The sequence below is a fragment of the Somniosus microcephalus genome, unplaced genomic scaffold (genome assembly GCF_052327205.1).
Source record: "Somniosus microcephalus isolate GS21.2 unplaced genomic scaffold, FLI_Smic_1.0 unresolved_chr1, whole genome shotgun sequence".
In the NCBI taxonomy this organism is placed as follows: Eukaryota; Metazoa; Chordata; class Chondrichthyes; order Squaliformes; family Somniosidae; genus Somniosus; species Somniosus microcephalus.
In genome coordinates, this window is record NW_028225179.1 from 50,618,679 (window position 1) to 50,642,374 (window position 23,696).

The 23,696-nt window shown below is 44.3% G+C and overlaps 1 non-coding gene across 1 annotated transcript; it reads left to right on the forward strand.

Moving 5' to 3' along the window:
• The first annotated feature begins 7,166 nt into the window (after positions 1–7,166).
• trnat-cgu (transfer RNA threonine (anticodon CGU)) lies at positions 7,167–7,238 on the forward strand. The gene has a single exon. It is a non-coding gene; the product is annotated as a tRNA-Thr (tRNA).
• Positions 7,239–23,696: the final 16,458 nt, after the last annotated feature.

The window sequence follows — 23,696 nt, forward strand, 5'->3', positions numbered from 1 at the left end:
TCCCGTTAACTTTTTCGTTTACGACTTTTTGTATCCAAACAGAACTAATCTGCAAGAAAGTCCGCTTCACCATTTGTGCTGCCCGTGCACCCAGATCTACAATGTTGAAAATGTACAATCAGCTCTGTAAGCAAAAGGCCTTCTGTTAATTCAGGTGAGGGACTGTCAAAAATGGTCGGTTTGATGTCAAACTCAGAACAGAGAAGAAAAAGTTTGCCGTCGTCAAGTAGTTGTGGGGAGGATTGTGAGCAAATCCAGCACAACACCTCATATAAAGGAGTGGATTTAGGAACATAAGAACATAAGAAGTAGGAGCAGGAGTGGGCCATACGACCCCTCGGGCCTGCTCCGCCATTCAATAGGATCATGGCTGATCCGAATCTAGACTCACGTCCACTTCCCTGCCCTCTCCCCATAACCCCTAATTCCCTTATCTGCTAGGAAACTGTCTATCTCCATTTTAAATTTATTTAATTTTGCAGCTTCCACAGCTCTCTGGGGTAGCAAATTCCATAGATTTACCACCCTCTGAGTGAAGAAGTTTCTCCTCATCTCAGTTTTGAAAGGGCAGCCCCTGATTCTTAGATTATTCCCCCTAGTTCGAGTCTCACCCATCAGTGGAAACATCCTCACCGCATCCACCCGATCAAGCCCCCTCACAATCTTATATGTTTCGATAAGATCGCCTCTCATTCTTCTGAACTCCAATGAGTAGAGGCCCAACCTACTCAACCTTTCCTCATACGTCAACCACCTCATCTCCGGAATCAACTGAGTGAACCTTCGCTGAACTGCCTCGAGAGCAAGTATATCTTTTCTTAAATATGGCAACCAAAACTGCACGCAGTATTCCACGTGTTGCCTCACCAATAGCCTGTATATCTGCAGCAAAACTTCCCTGTTTTTATACTCCATCCCCCATGCAATAAAAGCCAAGATTCCATTGGCCTTCCTGATCACCTGCTGCACCTGCACACTAACTTTTTGTTCTTCATGCACCAGGACCCCCAGATCCCTTTGTACTGTAGCACTTTGCAGTTTATCTCCATTTAATATAATAACTTGCTCTTTGATTTTTTCTGCCAAAATGCATAACCTCACACTTTCCAACATTATATTGCATCTACCAAATCTCTGCCCACTCACTTAGCCTGTCTATGTCCTTTTGCAGGTTTTTTATGTCCTCCTCACTCATTGCTTTCCCTCCCATCTTTGCATCGTTGGCAAACCTGGATATGTTGCACTCGGTCCCTTCCTCCAAATCGTTGATATAGATTGTAAAGAATTGGGGTCCCAGCACTGACCCCTGCGGAACACCACTAGTTACTGATTGCCAGCCCGAGAATGAACCATTTAGCCCAACTCTTTGTTTTCTGTTAGATAGCCAATCTTCCACCCATGCCAGTATATTACCCCCAATCCCGTGATTTCTTATCTTGATCAGTAATCTGTTGTGTGGAATCTTGTCAAATGCCTTTTGGAAGTCCAAATACACTACATCCACTGGTTCCCCTTTATCCACCCTTTATGTTACATCCTCAAAGAATTCGAGCAAAAAAGATTGATATATTTCGAATTAAGTGAGCTGGGTTCGCACCTGCGCAGGGAAACCCAATGCAACTTCGAACACAACACCTTAACAACTCGTACGATAGGAAAATACTGCAGATGCTGGAAATCCGAAAAAACAACAGAAAATGCTGGCAAAACTCAACAGGCCAGGCAACATCCGTGGAGAGAAATTAGATTTGACGTTTCGGGTGAACCCTTTTTCAAAACTGGAAAGGAAATTAAATAGATCGAAGGCAGGGCTGCGATAGAACAAATGAAGTAAAGAGACATTAAGAGGTATTCAAAACCAGACGAGATAGTAATAGGACAGTGGAGACAAAAGACAGCTCAGATTAGGTGTGAAATGTATTGGCAGGATGAGAGACAGCTGCCACGTGGGAGAGAGAAAATCAAGGAAAGGGGGGGGAAGGGAAAACCCAAAACAAAGGGGTAGAAAAAATGTAAGTAAAAATGTAATAGGGGCCGAGGTTATGATCTGAAATTGTTGAACTCGATATTGTGTCCAGAAGGCTGCAAAGTGCCTAATCGGAAGAAGAGGTGCTGTTCCTCGAGTTTACGTTGAGCTTCCGTGGAACAATGCAAGAGGCCAAGGATGGTGAGGTCCAAGTGGGAGTGGAGCAGTGAATTAAAATGACAGGTGACCGGAAGCTCAATGTCACCCTTACGGACTGAACGGAGATGTCCTCAAAGCAATCACCCAATCTGCGTTTGTTCTCCCCAATGTAGAGGAGACCACATCGTGAGCAGCGAATACAGTATACTAGATTGCAAAAAGTACAAGCAAATCGCTGTTTCACCTGGAAAGGGTGTTTGGGGCCCTGGACAGTGGGAAGGGGGTGGTATATCGGCAGGTGTTACATCTCCTGCGCTTGCACAGGAAGGTGCCAGGCGAAGGGGAAGGGCTGTTGGGGGTGATAGAGGAGTGGACTAGGGTGTCTTGGACGGAGCAGTCCCTACGGAATGCTGAAAGGGGAGGGGAAGATGCGTTTGGTGGTGGGATCACTTTGGAGGTAGCAAAAATGGTGGAGGATGATCCGTTAAATGTGCAAGCTGGTGGGGTGAAAGCTGAGGACAAGGGGAACCCTATCGTGGTTCCGAGAGGGAGGGGCAGGGGTGAGGGCAGAAGTGTGGGAGATAGAATGGACACGGTCGACGCAGCTGAAATCGCCTTCCCTTAAAAAAGACTAACATGCAGAATGATCCGGGACTGTGAGCTCACCCATTTTAAATAGGCACAGAATGATCCGGGACTGTGAGCTCACCCATTTTAAATAGACACAGAATGATCCGTGACTGACAACAATCCCGATTACGATTAGCAGCGAAATCAGACGCTTTATCCATTAGGCCAAGGAAATTCCGTGTTCAATCCGGCTATTTTGCTTCCGAAGGCCGGCCCTGCTTTCGCAATGCTTGCCTGTCGAGCGGTTCCGCAGGCTTGAATGTATCGATTGGTTTCAAAGCACCAATTGAGATTGGTGCGAATGGGACATGTCCCCCCAGGAACAACGATTGTCGCAGAGTAAACTTAAGTTTGCTGAAGTTAAGTAGTTGAAAGTGAATGTTAGATTAACGTAGTACCTCAGGAAAGTGGTAAAGAAATGGAAGGAGGAAAGAAAAGGAGGCTATTGATTGTGGAAGGAAAAAAAAGCTGGGAGAAGACTTGGGTTTGAAATCTGGAGCATCAAGCTCAGGCATGTGAGAGCTCGGGGGTTTGAAGGAGTAAATAGGTTTTCACCGCCAACAAATAATATTTGTTTCATGTCGTAATGATTGATTTCTTTTTGCATTCTATCAGCAGGTGCCACAGAGAACAAAATATATAAAGCGAGTTATACCGTGATTGGGATTCCAACCGAGGTTGCTGCGGGTACAACACAGGGTACTGACCACAATATGATCACGGCGCCACACACTAGCTGCTGTTCTTCTGCACTGTCCACAGTAAAGTAACGCACGGCACCGCTTAGAAAAGATGGATTTTTGGAGAAGTCCAAAATCAGCACCGCCAGAAATTATGACAGCATTTCAATTCGACACGTGTCTCACAGCGACTGCAGCCTTTATCCAGAGTGGGAACGAATGCAGCCGCAGTCACATTTAAAAGGATTGTAGCCCTTTCACACGAGAATAAGCTCACCCCTGGAGAGTCACAAAGCAGAAAAAGAAGGGCACCGTTGGGATTCGAACCCAGAATCTCCTAGTTTACTAGTTAGGCGTTTCGACCAACTAAGCCACAGAACCAAATTAGGCTTCCGTAACTCTCCTCCACTCACTGATATCTATCACCTACCGGTCACTGACTGCTGGAGTATGAGGCCGTTTTGTATTTATCCATCTCTCTTGTCCACCTTGTGTCCCGATGCTGTCTGTATCTCTTGATGCGTTTATCTCAGTGTCAATCTGTGAGTTGATTCTAAATGAATGCCTGTGTTTGTGTCTTACATTAAATAAATGAGGAGATCAGACAATTCTTCCTCTGACACTGGGGAACTAATGAGCTAACATTCATAACAAGATATTGTTTGTTGTGATGCAGCAAATACAATTATATCAGTTAATGCGAGACTTTTTAATAGAACTAGTTTCCTCGGCCGGGAGACATTCCACAAGTCTTCAAATAACAACTGCCAGAAAATCAGTGCTGACCTGTGTTCATTGTATCGCAAGAAAACGGCAATTTTATTAATAAAAACGGGAATTCAGTCACAGATGTGCCGAAACTGTGAGGTAAAAATGTGAATCCGTTTTTTTCCAGAAGCCTGCTCCACATTTTCCACATTGTCAATCTGGAAGCACGGACAGGACATGCGGTAAAGGGACTTTATTAAAGGTTGTTTCTACCGTTTGGAAACAGAAATACTGAAATATAAGGGATTTTTGGATGATTCCTTTTGGGTAATAAAGGTAGATCGAGGTTAGTGAGAGGTTAAGGCGAGGGATTGCTAATCTAGTTGGGAGATACGGGGCCTGAAAATGTTACAGCCCCAAGTTAGACAATCTTTTCTCTCCCTCTTTGGTAAAAATTCTCCCACATTCTCAAACTAATATTTCACCCAGCTGTAATGGAGTGAAGATCGAATCGAGATCTCCTTCCTCCCTTCCGTCCCTCAATCTTACATTCCCTTCCAACTTGTTCGCAGTTTCCTGCCTCACTGGACAATGAGCCTGATTCTGATGTTAACTCTGTGATCGATATCTCATCAGTTCCAGTCTTAACCTCGTCTTTTTGCAGAGTTATTAAAATCTGTTTGATTGAAAGCTCTCCAACATGTTATAAAACCGTCCATTTAAAGGCTGTGAGATATAACAAGCGTTTTAATGGTGAGGGAATCTTTAGAGGAAGAGAACATCTCCTGCAGCAATATAAACAGAGTCAGTTCCCAGCTCTGCTGTTTGGGGCAATCCTCGCCTCCTCCTGTTTCATTTTCACATCGATGGGAGAAGCTGAGAGCGAACTCCAATCTACACCGGCTTTACACCACTTGAAAGATTAACGGGAAAAGCAAATGATGAGGGAGGGAAAAAAAGTGTTAACTTTATCCTTTGAAAATGAATTTAATTACAAACTTTTTATCGACCTTGGACCAGCACAGTTTTCTGATTGGCACCAAGTCTGTACATCTTATTTCTGTTAAACTTTATTCCTGCTCCTGCTCTTCATAAAGAACACAGCGTCCCGCACCACGGGCATTGAGAAACCTTTCAATTATGGCCAACCTCCTGTAATCACGGCATTCACCCACTAGCGATCTTCTCACTTACCCTTTATTTGTTTCAATGGCACACTTCAACAGACCTGTTAAGATTAAAGCGGAACGCTTTCGACGTTACTGCACCGCACCAGTGGGCCAATATTTCACACTTAAACCCTCGATCGCAGCGAGGTGGCGCTGCCCTCACACACGCACCTCAACAGTTTTGGGAAAAGCGCCAACAAGCATGAAATAAACCCCAGTTCTTCAGTTAACAGGCCCTCTGTCACAAGATTCCCCAAGGAAATTTCGTGAACAATCGGGCCCCTGTCCTTCCAAAGGCCGGTCCGCTTTCGCAGTGCTTGTCTGTCGAGCAGTCCCACAGATTATATGTATCGACTAGTTTCAAGGTACTAATGTGCATTGGTGAGAATGGGACATGTGCCCTCAGGAACAGCGGTGGTGGCAGACAACATTTAACGTCGTAAGTAAAGGAAAGACTTACATTTATATAGCGCCTTTTACGACCACCGGACGGCTCAAAGCGCTTTACAGCCAATGAATCACTTTTGGAGTGTAGTCACTGTTGCAATTTGGGAAACGCCGCAGCCATATTGTGCTCAGCAAGCTCCCACAAACAGCATTGTGATAATGACCAGATAATCTGTTTTTGTTATGTTGATTGATGGATAAATATTGGACAGGACACCGGGGATAACTCACCTGCTCTTACTTCGAAATAGTGCCAAGTGAATCTTTTACGTCCACCTGAGAAAGCAGACAGGGCCTCGATTTAACGTCAGATTCAAAGATGACCCCTCTGACAGTGCAGCACTCGCTCAGTATGTCACTGGAGAAGCAGCCTGGGTTTATATGCCCTAGTCCCTGCAGGAGGAATCTGAACCCACAGCCTTCTGCCTCAGAAGGCCTGTGTGCTTCCCAGTGAGCCACAGCTGACACTAAGTAGGTGAAAGTGAATGTCAGATTAAGGGAAAACCGCAGGAAAGTGACAAAATGGAAGGAGGAAAGTGAAGAAGGGCTAGTGGTTGTGGAAGGAAGAAAAACCTGTAAGAGGCGAGTGTGAATTATGGAGAATAAGGCACAGGCTTGTGAGAGAGCGGGGTTTAGAAGGAATAAATAGGTTTTCACCACCAACAACACAGATTTCTTCTTTTAATAAATAATGATGATTCTCTGAGATTTATTAGCAGGTGCCACAATGGATGGAAGATATAAAGCAAGTTGTGCCGTGACTCGGATTCCAACCAAGGTTGCTGCAAACACAACGCAGAGTATAAACCACTATACAATCACGGCGCCACAGATCATCCTTCTACCAATTACTGCAAATCTGTGCCCTCTGGTTATTGATCCCTCTGCTAATGGAAATCGGTCCTTCCTATCCACTCTATCTCGGGCCCTCATAACTTTATACCCCTCAATTAAGTCTCCCATCAGCCTCTGCTGTTCCAAAAAATCAACTCCGCCTATCCAATCTTTCCTCATTGGCAATAGAACCAGAGGGGAGATGAAGAGATTTTATTTTACGTTGTGAGTTGTTATGATCTGTAATGCTCAGCCTGAAAGGGCGGTGGAAGCAGATTCAATAGTAAATTTGAAAAGGGAATTGGATAAATAACTGAAGAGGAAATGTTTGCAGGTTATGGGGAAAGAGCTGGGACTAATTGGATAGCGATTTCAAGAGCACGATGGGTCAAATGGCCTCCTTCTGTGATGTATGTTTCAATGTTTCTGTGAAAGGTTTTATGAAAGTATTCATGCAAATGAGGCGGGTCCGTTGCCTGCTCCACTATCCTGCTTTATTTTAGTCCATTTGTGCCTGTGCTATTTTAACGTAATTGAAACGATTCAGAACTCACTAGTCAGGGTATCACTGACGGCGCGGTGGCCAAGTGGTAAGGCGTCGGTCTCGTAAATCGAAAATCATGGGTTCGACCCCCATCCGTGCCTCGTGAGGTTTTATCACCTCGTTAATGACTTTTTTAAACTTTTCTCCCGATGAACTCTATCAAAATCGTTCATAATTTTGAACATTACTATCAAATCTCTTCTTGCATTCTCTACGCTAAAGAGAAAAATCCCAGCTGCTCCAGTCCCTTCACATAAATGAAGTCCCTCACCCCTGGTACCATTCTAGTAAATTTATTCTGCAGTCTCTCCAAGGCCTTGACTTTCTTCCTAAAGCGTGGTGAGCAGAATTGAAGACAATACTCCAGCTGAGGCCTGACCAGTGTTTTAAAAGCTTTAGCATAACTTCCTTGCTTTTGAACTCTATTAATAAAGCCAAGGATCCCACGTGCTTTTTTAACAGCCTTCTCAACGTGTCCTGTCAGCTCACAGATCTGAGTACGCACACCCCATGTCTCCCTGTCCTTGCATCCACTTTAAAATTGTAACATTTAGAGGCGGTTAATAAAATGCAGAGGAGAGCTTTCTGACCAGTTTCGGGGTCAGTGATCTCCAGAGGGAGCCGATTAAAGTAAGTAATTGTTCACGTTAAAATTGTACCATTTAATTAATTTTGCCTCTCCTCATTCTTCCTACCAAAATATGTCACTTCACACTTCTCTGCTTTAAATTTCATCTGTCACGTGTCTGCCCATTTAACCAGTCTGTATATGTCCTCCTGCAGTCTGTTACTATCGTCTTCACTGTTTACCACATTTCCGTCTTTCGTATTATTTGCAAAATTTGAAATTATGCCCTCTATACCCAAGTTCATTAATCTTCATCAAAAAGAGTAGCGGTCCTACGATCGACCCCTGGGGAACACCACTCTAAACTTCCTTCCAGTCTGAGCATCTAAAACCTCTCCCTGCAAAAACTTCCTGACCTGCGGAGCAATTCAAATAGACAGAATGAGAAGTGAAAGCAGAGAAATTTCAAAACTAAAATCGATAGATTGTTGTTAGGCAAGGTTATTAAAGGTTTCGGCAACAATGGAGTTAAGATACAGATCAGCCATGACCGAATTGAATTGTGGAACATGTTAGAGGGGCTGAATGGTCTAATCCTTTTCATGTGTACAGAGACCCACACCCACAAATCCAAACACAGCTGCACACACACACACAGAGATGGACAGATAGAGAAAAGAGATGGAGAGACAGGCACACAGACAGGGAATGAATCTGTGTCAGATAGAAAGATAGCGAGAGAGAGAGAGAGAGCGAGACAGCAGGGAGAGAAACAGAATACGAGGCAGAAATAGGGACAGAGAGAGAGAGACAGAGAAAGAGGAACAGATAGAGAGTTACACAGAGAGGGAGAAATGAAGAAACAGGCGCAGAGATAGCGAGTCATTGGAGTGCACAGCATCTCAAATAGAACATTATAAAATGTTAGAAATAACTAAGAATGAAGATGCCATTATTCACCGTTTCCACATTGCGCACGTCAGCCTCTCTCTCTGGGGAACCAATCTAAGGAGGAGACCTTACAACGAGCCTATAGTTCCAGTGATTCCCCATAGTAACTCACCCCGGAACAGGCTGCGAATGCATGTCGCTGTTCAGTTATAAAGAAGGAGGGAAACCGTCTGACAGAGATTCAGACAGAGAAAGAGAGAGAAACAAACAGACAGAGAGCGAGAGAGAGGGAGAGAGAAATAGAGAGAGAGAAATAGAGAGAGAGAGAGAGAGAGAGGAAAAGAGAGGTAGAAGCTGCTGCGAATTTGCTGTAGTTTCCCAAGTCTAGGGCGGGAACACCAAGTTCTAACACAATTGGCGGTAAAGCGCGTTGGGACATTCTGAAGTCAGGCAAAGCGATAAAATACACGTCCTTCCGTTGATCATCTTTACAAACTGCAGGGGCTAGCAATTAAATAGGTTGACAAGGATGTCTATATCTCTCTCCCGGTCTGTCCCTCTCCCTCTCGCTCTCTCTCTGTCTCTCCCTTTTCCTCCTTCCCTCTCTCTGACTCTCCCGGTCTGTCCCTCTCGCTCTCTCTCTCTCTCTCTCTCTCTCTGTCTCTCCCTTTTCCTCCTTCCCTCTCTCTGACTCTCTCTTTGTCCCTCTCGCTCACTCTCTCTCTCTCTCTCTCTCATACCCGCAGAATTGCGAATCACAGGGTCAAAGAAGGAAACAGATTTGTGTTTCTGTCCTGTTTAGAAACCGCAAAATGAAAGAATCCCGCGATGACGGCTCGGGCAGCATTGTTTCTGCGGGGAGTTTGACCTTCCGCCAGAGGTGGCCAGAGACAAGGGCGCGAGGCTATTAAGAGTCTTCGTGAAAATAATTGCATAAATTCTGGAGCCTAAAGGAGGTACGGATCTATGAACCTTTCAGACACTTTGCATCGAATGTACATTACCTTCCGAACAGCTCATTAAATGTCTGAGTGGAGCAGTGCGGCGCTTCAGAAGACACGTGGAGAAGGCAATGTCAGAGCTGTCTCGGTCTCAAGTGCTTTGCTTGTCAAGAACGGCCAACACATGGGGATCGGGTGGGATATGTGTCGGTGCAGGCTCGATGGGCCGAAATGGCCTCTATCTGCACTGTGGGGTTTCTGTGATTTCTGTGATTCTGTGACATGGCTTGATAATGGAAAACTGTAAGTGTAATTGTTTTTACCAGCGGCTCGTTGGTCTAGGGCTGTGATTCTCGCTTCGGGTTAATCAGTGTAGAATATGCGAGAAGTCCCGGGTTCAAACCCCTGGTCCAAGCCCTCACTTCGCTCTCGAATTTTGACCTTGAATTCACTGTGAAACATTTGGGAAGATAAAAGTGGAAGTTTTCAAATCAATCCACGTGAATCTCAAGCGCTTTGGGAAGAGGGTCAGTGCAAATATTTCGAATCAAAGGCAATCTCTCCGGCCTACATTTTCTATCAACGAGTTTTTTCTGGAAGTTGAATGTATTGTTCCACGGAAGCTCAACGTAAACTCGAGGAACAGCACCTCATCTTCCGATTAGGCACTCTGCAGCCTTCCAGACTCAATATCGAGTTCAACAATTTCAGATCATAACCTCGACCACTATTACATTTTTCTTGTAATTTTTCCACTCCTTTCCAACCCCCCCACCTTTCCTTTTGCTTCTCTCTCACACCTGGCAGCTAGCTCTTGCCCTGCCAGTACACTTTACACCTAATCTCAGCCTATCACCATCTCGTCTAGCTTCTAATACCTTTCATTGTCTCTTTTACTACTTTGTTTCTTTCACTTCTTTTGTCCAATCGCAGCCCTGCCTTCGATTTATTATCTTTTCTTTCCAGTTTTGAAGAAGGGTTCGACCCGAAACGTCAACTCAAATTTCTCTCCACGGATGTTGCCTGACCTGCTGAGTTTTTCCAGCATTTTCTGTTGTTATTTCTGGATTTTCATCTCACTTAAGTAGATAAATGAACGAAAGACTTGCATTTATTGTGCGCGTTTTACAACCACCGGACGTGCCAAAGAACTTTACAGCCAATGAAGTACTGTTGTACATCGCTGTTGTAATATTGGAAACGCGGTAGACAATTTACGCACAGCAAGCTCCCATAAACAGCAATGTGATAATGACCAGATCATCTGGTATTTTTGTTATGTTGATTGAGGTATACATATTGACAAGAATGACTGATTCAGTTTTATTCAGTATACAGACAGTCATTCAATAAATAATGATTGAGCTTGGGAAGGACACCGTTTTCACACCTACCCGCAATGATCACAAGCTCCTTGAGAAAGGCCATTCAGCCCATTCTAATACAGCCCTCCAGAGCATCCGTAGGCTTCACCTCATTGTTTAATCCAGTTTTTTCCTAAATCTCTCCAGGGCTTTCACCACCACCGCTCTGCTGGGAGCCCATTCTAAGTGTTGATCATTCTCCTGAAATCAGTCCTAAAGAGTTCGCTTTCACTTTTGAGGCTGTTTCTTCTTGTTATTTCTCCCACAATGTAATCTGGTATTCCACACGAGGTAGTTCCTTGTAGATCTCTGCAATACCATGTCGCAGATGCCTCCGTTCTAGGCTGAAAATTTCGATTTTATCGCCCGGCGGGTAGTGGTAAAATCTCTCCCCCCCCGTGTATGTTTGTTCTGCAGGATCGAGGTTTGTCTGGTACTGTTGCTCCCTCCTCTGGCCGCTGTGCAGTATTACACCACCCGGTACTGCAACTCCCTCCTCTGGCCGCTGTGCAGCATTGCACCAACTGCTCCCTCTGCTGGCTGCTGCGCAGTAATGCTGTGTTTGGTTGAAGCTGGTACAACTTCGACCTCCTTTGCTTCAGGCTGTACCAGGACTGGAAGAGGAGAATGAAGGGTGGACAAGCGACCTTCCAGAATAGAAGGAGTGAAAAGACGATTTCTTGATCCAGCCTGCTGACAGCTAATGTAGAGTAAAGTTATCTGAGAAGGAAGAGAACAGAATTCATGAACTTAGAGCGGGAGTAGTCCTTTCAACCTTCTACCTGCTCCGACTTTACATTAGATCATGGCTGATCTGCACCTCACCTACATTTTTCTGCCGTTGCTCCATATAACTTGATCCCCTTACCGAATAACAACGTGTCGATCTCAGTGTTGGAAGCAACAATTAACCCTCAGCATCCACGGAGTTATCGGGAGAGAGTTCCCGATTCCTACAAACTTTACGTGAAAAGATGCTTTCGGATTTGACTTTTGAATGGAGCGGCTGTTGTTTTAAGTTTGCTCCCCTTTGTACTTGAATCCCCAGTCAGAGCAACTTGTTTAACTCTATGTACACTATTAAACCTTATAACACTTAAAACACCATTATCAGATCACCCATTGATCATAAGCTGCCATTTGGCGATTCTGTTTGGTCTAAATTCAAGAGAACAGAAGCCAAATTAATCCTCATAATTTAACCCTGTAAGCCTCGGTATTAATCTGGTAAATCTGCGCTGCACCACTCCAAGGGCAATATATCCTTCCTGCGTGCGGTGCCCAGAACAGAACACAACAGACTCGACTGTTCCAATACACGCCCAGCCGGCCTTCTTCGTTCTATCCTTTGGGAAACTGAGGTAATCCTGCCTGCCCGTGTCCTTACTCGCACCATGTCCCGTCCAGCAGCATCCCTGTGCTTACTGACATGGATTGGCAGGGTAACAATTTCTGTGTGAATAACTGGGAGAATCGGACATTATAGGGACGTGGGAGGCTATTGAAACCTAGAGCGAACGAGGACTTTTTCATTTTGAGTCTAACTTTAGACCAAACAGAATCGCCAAATGGCAGCTTATGATCAATTATGATTATGGAGCCTGACATTGCTGGGAACTCGAATCAAAATAATGATGCATTAAAGGCGTGCGTCATTATTATTACATAAATGTTGCAGCAAGCACGAGGCGAGATGGGTTGCGCTGCGCCATAAACTGATGGTTTTTCGCTACAAATGGGAACATATTGCGCTTGTCCGGGATTTGTACAGGAGACCTCTCACACATCAATCAGTGAAACCCTTTGCGTGAATCACACCACCAAAACAACGAGCCGCTAGCACCGTAGCCATTCAGCCAGTGTAGAATTTATCTGCAACCAACACCCCATCAGCCGGCCTTTCAGACAGCTTGTGTCCATTCCATCTCGGTTTCTATTCAGGAAATTCCTCCCTGACCCATCGAGGTGAGCGAAATTAGTCCAGGAAATCACCCTGGCACTGTATTCCTCGCAGTACCGAGCTGTTGTACGAGGTGAATCTGCCCCAGCCAGAAACAGGCCCAGCTCTCGCTTGAAGAAATTCAGCGAATCGGCGTCCACTGCCCGAGCCGGCAGATTGTTCCAGAGTTCCACTATTCTCTGGGGAAAGAACCACCTCCAGTCATCTGATGAAGATCTGGCCTTATACAACTTAAAATTGTCACCCCTGGCCTCCCTCAAATATTTAATTGGAACAAATTGTTAACTGGAACAAAATCTACTCTTCATCATCTTATAAACATCGATCAGATCAACCCTCTATCTAGGCTTCTGTAAAGTGTCGACACGCAGCTCGTTTAGCCGATCTTGACAACTAAGCTGCTTTATACTGAGAATTAGTCTAGTGGCCCTCCTGTGCACCCTTTCCAAAGCAGGTTGGTCTTTACCTGAAGAGGGCTGAAATACTAAAGAGGATGAAGATATTCTCCAGTTTACAAAGTTCTACTTGGACCACATATTGTGTTCTGTTCTGGGCACGGCAGGCAGGAAGGATATATTGGCCTTGGAGTTGTGCAGTGCAGATTTACCAGATTAACACCGAGACTTACAGCGTTCAATTATGAGGATTGATTGTATAAAGTTGCCTTCTGTTCACGTGAATTTAAAAGATTGAGCGGTTATCCTATTTTAGTGTTTAACATGTTAAATGGATTAATAGGGTACATGGAGATCAAATATTTCCTCTGCTTGTGGAATGAAAGACAAGGGTCATAACCTCAAAATTAGAGCTGGGCCATTTAGAAATTAAATTCGAAAGCAATTTTTCTCTCAAAGGATTTAGAAATCCAGAACTCTCTATCCGAAAAGGCTTTGGATGCTGGGGGTCACTTGTTGCTTCCAAGACTGAGATCTACACGGTGATGTAAGGTACGGGAATCAAAGAGGAAAAGAAGAAAAATGGAAGAGAACTGCAGATCTTTTCTGTTCTTAAGCCAGTTTCTTATCCAAACTGCACTGACCCACCTGTTCCACGAGAGTCAATTTTATCAACTAGCCTTCTATGTGGTACTTTGTCAATCGCCTTCCGTAAAGCAATTTAGACAACATCCATTGCATTCCCTTCATCAATCCTCCCTGTTACTTCATCAAAAAATTCAATTAGATTACGCAAACTCGATCTGCCCTTTACAAATCCGTGTTGGCTCTCCTTACTTAGCTTAAACCTCTCCAATTGCCCGTTAATTTTAGACATGATTATTGTTTCTAAAGCTTTACCCACCACTGATTTTAAACTAACCGGCCTGTAGTTACTAGGCTTGTCCTTAGACGTTTTATTGACCAATGCTGTCACATTTGCCAATATCCAATCCTTTGGCACCTCCCCCGCATCCATGGGAGATTGTAAAATTATGGCAAGCACTTCCGCTATCTCCTCCCCAATTCCCTTAGCCACCTGGCATGCAGGCCATCTGGACCAGGTGACTTATCCACTCTAAGTATACACAGCCTATATGTACATCATGTTTATCAATGTTCATCCCTTCCATTGATTCTACCTTTTCCGCTTCTACTGATATTTTGTCAGCATCCACCTCCTTAGTAAACACAGATGCAAAGTACTCATTGAGTATTCTAGCCTTGCCCTGCGCCGCTAAGCATATATCACCTTCTTTGTCCCTAATAGGCCCCACCCTGCCTCTTGCTCACCGCTTACTGTTTACATGCCAGTAGAAGAATTTGGGGTTTCGCTTTTGTATTAACCGCCATTCTACTCTCATATTCTCTCTTTGCCAATCTTATTTTCATCTTCATTTCCCCTCTCAACTTATTGTATTTGGTCTGGTTCACCGTTGAAGAATTCACCTGACATTCATCATACACGCTCTGTTTTTGTTTCATCATCTTCTCTATCTCCCTCGTCATCCAAGGAGCCCTTGCTTTGGTTCCCTTACCCTTCCCTCTTGTTGGCATGTATCTAGCCTGTATTTGGAACATCTCCTCCTTAAAGATCACCCATTGTTCCGTTACAGTTTTCCTGTCATCCTTTGGTTCCATTTTAAACTGGCTGGATCCTTTCACTTCCCGTTGAAGTTAGCCCTATTCCAGTTTAGAAGTTCCACTCTAGATTGTTCCTTGCTCCTCTCCATTGCTAAATTAAATCTTATGATACGATGGTCACTCGTACACAAGTGTTCTCCCACAGACACTTGGTCGGCCTGGCACACCTCGTTCTCCAGCACCAGATCCAGCAATGCTCCTTCCTACTTGGGCCAAGAACATATTGGTCAAGGAAATTCTCCTGAAAACTGTTCAGAAATTCCTCCTCCTCCTTTCCCTTTACTCTGGCATTTTTCCAATCGATATTTGGGTAATTAAAGTCCCCCAATATAACCACTCTATAGAAACATAAACATAGAAACATAGAAGATAGGAGCAGGAGTAAGCTAATCGGCCCCTCGAGCCTGCTCCGCCATTCAATGCGATCATGGCTGATCATCCAAATTCAGTACCCTGTCCCTGCTTTCTCCGCATATCCCTTGATCCCTTTAGCCTTAAGACATTTATCCAACTCCTTCTTGAATATATTTATTGAATTGGCCTCTACTGCCTTCTGCGGTAGAGAATTCCACAGGTTCATCACTCTCTGGGTGAAGAAATTCCTCCTCATCTCTGTCCTATATGGCTTATCACTTATCCTTAGACTGTGACCGCTGGTTCTGGCATACCTCTGCGACTTCCCTGCAGATTTGCTCCTCTTCCTCCCTCTCACTATTTGGGGGCCTGTAGAATACCCCCAACACCGTGATCAAACCTTTTTTGCTCCTCAACTCTAACCAAATGGATTTCGTCCTTGTCCCCTCAAGAACAGCTTCCATTTCCAAAACTAAAATGTCTTCCTTAATCAGCACTGTCACTCCATCTCCCATTTTTCCTTCCATATTCTTTCTGAACACCTTGTAATCTTGAATATTAAATGCCATGTCCTTACCGTTTTTAAGCCGCGTTTCGGTTGTTGCCACATCATATTGCCACACCGCTAATTGTGTTTACACTCACGAACCTTATTCACCACACTTTGTACATTTATGTACATATATTCTAAACCAATTTTTCATTTATTCGTAGTTTTGCTTCGTCTGCTCCTATCTAATATTGTACTACTTCCTCCTCTAATACTACCTTCTTCTCTAGTACTATCCAACACACACCTTATTCCTCTTTTGTTCTCCTATATTTTGCTTCCCATCCCCTTGCCAAGCTAGATTAAACACTGCCCAACAGCACTAGCAAACCTCCCCACGTGAATATTAGTTCTGGCTCTCTTGAGGTGTAACCCGTTCAGCTTGTACAGGTCGCACCTTCCCCAGAAATGGTCCCAATGCCTCAGGAATCTAAAGCCCTCCCTCCTGCACCATCTTTCCAGCCACGCATATAGGACAAGAACTGATAAAACTTGGTGGCCAATGTCTTCACTCAAATGCTTCTTCACTGTCACAGTAAAATCACGCAACATTTTCAGTACAGTTGACTATTCTAGAATGTATTATATGAGGATGCTGAGACAGACGACAATGTTGAGCTATTAATTCTGCAATACCTTATTTGATAATATAAGTCGTAGATTCAAAACTAGTTTTGTAATGAGAGTCTAACATTGTTGACTTGAACTAGTCAGCAATGCTCCGTCGGCAGTTGGATGCATGTGTCCAGTTGGAAAGCTATCTGATATAACATGCAGTCTGGCAGAGCTGGACATCCTGCAGATTGACTTTTCAGCTGAGCAGATGATGAACCTCCTTCTTGAAAATGGTTCGTCAGTCCAGCTCAGAGGGGATTAACATCATGAAAGTAGGATGGGACTGGGGTCACTTGTGTGACAGGAAGTGTAGGGGGCAGTTTCCCATCCTTGAAAAATATTAATGATTCAGTTGCAAAATCTGTTTGCACCACTCGCCACTCGGCCCAAGGATGAGCCAAGGCGATCACGTCGAGTTAACGCGATTCCGCCAGTCAGTTAATTCAGTGACATTTCAAGAACAATTAGAAATCAGATAATAATAACCACATCACATAATGGATAAGGTGTTTAAGTTTGATGGGTGTTATAATCTTATCAGAAAATTGTAGTTTCCAGTCATCCACGGTCGGTTTACACACTGGGTTCCAACCTGGATCGGATCAGTTTTACACCTGACCATTTCTAACAATCATTGACCTCATGTAACGGAAATATCTAAATTCCATCTGTTCACAGAAGCTGACTGTACATTTTCAACGCTGCGGATCCGGGTGTAACTGGCAGGACTTGCGGTGAAGAGGACATTCGTGCACATTGTTTCTGTTTGGATGTCATATTTTTTTATCACCGTCATTGGAATCCAGCCGAACGAACTGAAGGAAGAAGGAAGAAAGATCTCTCTCTGATTTGCGATCTCTGTTTCATCTTCATTCGAGAAGGTGAAGAATTCCAATTGTCCGTGTTAATTTAAACAAGGTATGAACAATGAAGGGGCCAAGACCAGTGGTTTGGACAAGATTAGAATTTAAAGCTAATTTTATGTAAGATTCAGTCAAATGCTGGGAAGGTTTATCAGCATCAAACATTCAACACAATAAATAAGCTCAATGGATTAACATTCCATCGCCTTAACCTCTCGTCTCCGGTATACAACAACTCAGCCATTCCATTTCCTGCTTTTTGTATCCAAACAGAAATACTCTGCAAGAAAGTCCCCTTTATAGCTTGTCCTGCCCGTGCACCCAGATCGACAATGGTGAAAATGTAGAATCAGCTTCTGTAAGCAAAGGGCATTCCATTAATTCAGGAAGGCAGTAATGTGCCTGATCGAAAGATGAGGTTCGCACCCCTTTTAATCAGACCAGGCAGGCTGGTCACACCGGTTTGATTCCCGGTCAGTACAGAACCCTGTACGGTTTGAATTCGGCACCCATAGGACCAATTCACAAGCCAGCTTCTCACATCCTTTCAGCGCTAGAGAAAGCAGGACTGACTAATATTCAGGGAAGATGGTGTTTCAAGAAGATTGACGCTGAATGTAAGTTTATCCCAATTCAGGCGAGCTCATGGGTGCAGAAAGCAAAATGTAAAGTTCCTGCATTGGCCGGAATCGAACACGGGTGCAAGGCGTCCAATGAGACACCGAGCAGAATACACCTGAGAGACTTTAACTTTTCTCAGTTGGTTGGTTGTCAGTTGCTTCAGTGAAGCTCTATGATTTCGAAATATATGGGCAAAATGACACGAAATCTCATGTTTGTAATGGAAAGTATTTATGTTTTCTGCAATGTCGATTGGCTGTAAGAAGCTGAGTTTTGTCTAAAATTTAGCGGGGCTCGTCCGGGATTTGAACCCCGGATTTCTCGCAACTGTAAAACACCAAAGCAAGATTGTGAGCAAACCCGTTTTAGACAGACATAGAATGATCCGTGACTGACAGCAATCCTGATTACGATTAGCAACAACGTCAGACTCCTTATCCATTCGGCCAAGAACATTTCTCGTGCAATCAGGTAATTTTGCTTCCAAAGGCCAGCCTGCTTTCTAAACACTTGTCTGTCGAGCGGTCCCGCAGGTCTAAATGTGTCGACTGGTTTCAAAGCATCAATTCAGATTGCTGCGAATGGGACATGTGCCACCAGGGACAGCGGTGGTAGCAGAGCAATCTTAACGGTGTAAGTAGGTGAAAGTGAATGTTAGATTAAGGTAATGCCGCAGGAAAGTAACAAAGAAACAGAAGGAGGAAGCTAAAGGAGGGCTATAGATAGTGGACGGAAGAAATAGCTGGGAGAAGAGGCCGGTTTGCATTATGGAGCATCAAGCTCAGGCATGTGAGAGCGCGGGGTTTGAAGGAGTAAATAGGTTCTCACCATCAATAAAAAAAATGCAGTTTGATGTAGTGAAGATTGATTTTTCGCTGTGTTCTATCAGCAGGCGCCACAGAGAACAGTAGATATAAAGCGAGCTATGCAATGATTTGGATGTGAGCCGAGATTGCTATGGCCACATTGCGGAGTACTAGACCATTCGACGATCCAGGCGTCACACATCAATTGCTCCAGCGCTGCCCTAACCACAGCCAATTCAGGAATGGCGCTGCTTAGAAAAGATAGATTTTTGGTGAAGATGCCAAAATCAGTACTGACAGAAATTTTGACAGTGGTGGAATTCGACCCACGTCCCACAGCGACTGGAGCCGCAATCCAGAATGGGAACTAATGCAGCCGCAGTTACATTTCAAAGGATTGTAGCCCTTTCACAAGAGAAGAAACGCACCCCTGGAGATTCATTAGGACAAAAAAGCCTCGCTGGGAGTTGAACCCAGAATCTATCTATTTAACTAGACAAGCGCTGTAGCCAGCTAAGCCACGGAACCAAATCAGACCTCGGCTCTTCTGCCTCCTCTCACTGATATCTACTCGCTACCTGTCACTGTCTCTTGGAGCCTGAGGCTGTTTTGAATTGATTAATCTCTCCTGTCTATTCCGCCAGGTATTCCGATGTTGTCTGTATCTCTCTGTGTTTATCTCAGTTTCAATCTGTGGGTTGCTTCTAAATGAATAGCTGTATTTGTGTCTTACATGAAATAAATGAGGGGTCAGACAGTTCTTCCTCTGACACTGGGGAACTAATGAGCCAACATTTCGAACAAGATATTGTTTATTGTGATGCACCACGGCGGTAGGCCAGATCACCAACAACGATGAGTCAGCCTACAGGGAGGAGGTCCAGCATTTCGTGAAGTGGTGCGCCGATAACAACCTGGCCCTCAACATCAAGAAAACCAAAGAAATCATTGTGGACTTCAGGAAGTCTAAAGGCGGAAGGCACACCCCCATCCACACCCATGGGGCTGTGGTGGAAAGGGTGGACAGCTTTAAGTTCCTTGGAGTCCACATCACGGAAGACCTCTCCTGGTCCTTCAATACCTCCTCCCTGGTAAAGAAGGACCAGCAGCGCCTATATTTCCTATGGAGGCTGAAGGGATGTAACCTGTCACCCCTGATCCTCTCTAACTTATACCACTGCACAATAGAGAGCATCCTGACGAACTGTATCACAGTATGGTATGGCAGCTGTAGCTACTATGAACGAAAAGCCCTGCAGCGGGTAGTCAAAACTGCCCAACGCATTACCGGCATCCGGCTACCGACCACAGAGCACATATACCAGAAACGCTGTTTACGGAGGTCACGGTCCATCATCAAAGACCCTACCCACCCCAGCCACAGACTGTTCGCCCTCCTGCCATCTGGGAGACGCGACAGATGCATTCGCACCCGAACGACCAGATTCAGGAACAGCTTCTTTCCCAGGGCTGTCATCCTACTGAACTCCACAAATAAACTCTAAAGCCTGCACATCTGCCAATGCACTTTATTTTGTTTATGTTAATGTATTACAAGTCAAATGAATGTTGAATGTTTAAATGTCTTAATCTAAATGTACACTCTCGGGAGCCGCAAGCCTACAATTCGTTGTACTGCACTTGTGCACTAACAATGACAATAAAGTTGATTATTATTACTATTAATAATATTATTACAATGTTCCATTTTGCATTATATAGGTTCAATTCTGTGCAAAAACACTGTGATCCCACCGTGTTTCCAATAGGCCGCTTTTTAATTTGACGTCACAGAAACCACCATTTCACCTCAACGTGATTCATAACTAATACATAGAGAAGTCAAGCAGCGAACTGATATTTGTAGAAAGTGTTGTGAGACTGTTAAATGCACTGGCCCAGCAAGCAGCAGATTTAAAACAAGGTTTAAAAACCGGCAGCCTGTGGGAGGAAGGGGGGAGAGAGGCATGAGAGACACAGGAAAGATCAACTTGGAAACTATTGGCCCCGAATCTACTTTAAATCCCCCCACTGTATTTAAACCCATTTAATGTCAGATTCACACATTGATGCATGTGAGCAATCTCGGACATTTATCGCTGTCTCTGGTCTAAAATAACTGTTTTATTATTTGATCCCACGCGCTGTGTTTAGGCTCTACCCTGAATATTTATCTCCGACCTAGAATCAGTTTGTAATCTGGAGACAAGGTTTCTGCAGCCGGCGGGCAGGGAGCAGAGGTTGTGGCTGATCTGTGTCATGTGGGAGCGGAACACAATGTTTCTGCTGTTTATTTTCATTACCCTGCCGAATATTCCATCCTGTTCTCAACATCTTACATACCGTTAAATATCGGAAGTTTTCTTTTATTGTAATGATCGCTGCGATTCTTCTGGACTTTGCTGAATTTGCAGCAAATTAAATATCATGAAACCGTCATCGCCAATAATAAACAGGGTCAGCGATTAGAGAATTTAATTTCTTGGAGCAGATATTATCGTGGCTGCGATGGCCGAGTGATTAAAGGCGTTGGACTTGAAATCACAATGAGGTTCCCCACGCAGGTTTGCGCCCTGCTCGCAGCGGGTTCTCTCATTATTGTAATAAATTACTTCAAAAAATTTATTGTCTTCAATCTGCTCCCTCTGGGAGGATTTTGGAATTTTCAAAGCCGGTTTTAAGGAAAATAAAGGATTGCCGTGAGACCTGGATCACTTACTTCAAGAGGTTTTGCTGACCGAATACCAAAAGTGTTCTGCAGATTGTCTGGAAGCTCCAGATAAGGAGGCCTCGATAGTCACTGAGGAACCTTCGCATACACTCGGTGCTGTCCGGTAGCATCATTCTATGTAACCATGGGAGAGAGAGAATGGAAACTCACTGGAAGGCTGGTTTCTGTCAGCAGCAATGGTAAAAGAGCAGCCATTCTAAAGTAAAAAGCAGAACACATTCCAGGAGACAGGCCAGGAGACAAACAAACGGAGTGGAGATCTGGAAGACTGACCAGAAAAACACAAAGGAGGAAACCAACACATAATTCATCTCTTCCTCTGCCGAAGCAGAAGAATTGACCATTCTGAATTCTGAGTTGCACCACTGAGTTAAAGGTTGTACCAATCTCTCTCTGTAAAACTTGTATTATTATGCTAATAAAACGATTTGTATGAAAAGTTTAAAGCTTTGGTTGATCTTAGCTTTGATTACCCTAAAGAGTGAAGGGAGCTAAAATAAAAACCCTGCAGATACTGCTGTCCAGATGCACATTTTCCTCCCAAGCATGCGACACTTAGCTCATGGCAAGGCTTAAATTACTAATAGATGGGCGGAATGGAACATCTTGTCGGACTATGGGGGAGAGCAGCGGAGTGATTAACTCACTGGGCGAAACTTTTTCTTCTCTGCTCTGAATTCAGCCTAAAGCCGACCATTAAAACCGATGGCCATTCGCACTAATCCATTGCGGTCTGGACGCATGTGGTCGAATCCAATCCTTAACTATAACTGGCCACACTGGGCTTTTCAGTCTGTGCCTCTGCGCTGTTCATGCGAATACTAAAATTAACACGGACACATTGCATAAACATAGAACAGAGATCGCGAATCGCAGGTACGCCTTTTCATCTCTCTTCCTTCCACTGAGATTGAAACAGAATGCAAGACTAGCGGGAAAACAAATGATTAGACAGCAGAAATATAATGTTAACTTTTAGGAACAAATATAATTTCAAAAGATTTTATCAACATTAATGACCAGATTATCTGTTTTTTTGTCTTTCGTTGAGAATTAATAATGGGCAGTGCACTGGAGAGAAATCCTCGTTCTTTTCGAAATAGTGCCCTGGAATCTGAGGACTCAGCGTTACGTCTTTTAAGAAAGACGGTACCGCCGACAGTGCAGCACTCCCTCAGTACTGCACTGGAGTTTCAGCCCGGATTATGAGCTCAAGTCTCTGGAGTGGGGCTTGAGTTTGCTGCCGCTGAACCACGGCTGACACCTAAACTCAGTTCATTCGGCTCGAGTGAAATGGCGAAGACAAAAAAATGACAGTGGATTAAATCTTCAACTTGGGGCCCAAGAATAAACCGCATGATTGTATACCTGTTTAAAAGGGATGTGCTGTCAGACCCGGATCATTCTGTGTCTGTTTAAATGGGATGTACTGTCAGTCCCGGATCATTCTGTACCTGTTTAAAAGGGATGTGCTGTCAGTCCCGGATCATTCTGTGTCTGTTTAAATGGGATGTGCTGTCAGTCCCGGATCATTCTGTGTCTGTTAAAAAGGGATGTGCTGCCACTCCCGGATCATTCTGTGTCTGTTTAAAAGGGATGTGCTGCCAGTCTCGGATCATTTTGTGTCTGTTTAAAAGGGATGTGCTGTCAGTACCGGATCATTCTGTATCTGTTTAAAAGGGATGTGCTGTCAGTCCCGGATCATTCTGTGTCTGTTAAAAAGGGATGTGCTCAGTCCCGGATCATTCTGTGTCTGTTTAAAAGGGATGTGCTGCCAGTCTCGGATCATTTTGTGTCTGTTAAAAAGGGATGTGCTGTTACTCCCGGATCATTCTGTATCTGTTTAAAAGGGATGTGCTGTCAGTCCCGGATCATTCTGTGTCTGTTAAAAAGGGATGTGCTCAGTCCCGGATCATTCTGTGTCTGTTTAAAAGGGATGATCTGCCAGTCCCGGATCATTCTGTGTCTGTTTAAAAGGGATGTGCTGTCAGTCCCGGATCATTCTGTGTCTGTTTAAAAGGGATGTGCTGTCAGTCCCGGATCATTCTGTATCTGTTTAAAAGGGAGGTGCTGTCAGTCCCGGATCATTCTGTGTCTGTTTAAAAGGGATGTGCTGTCAGTCCTGGATCATTCTGTGTCTGTTTAAAAGGGATGTGCTGTCAGTCCCGGATCATTCTGTATCTGTTTAAAATGGAGGTGCTGTCAGTCCCGGATCAT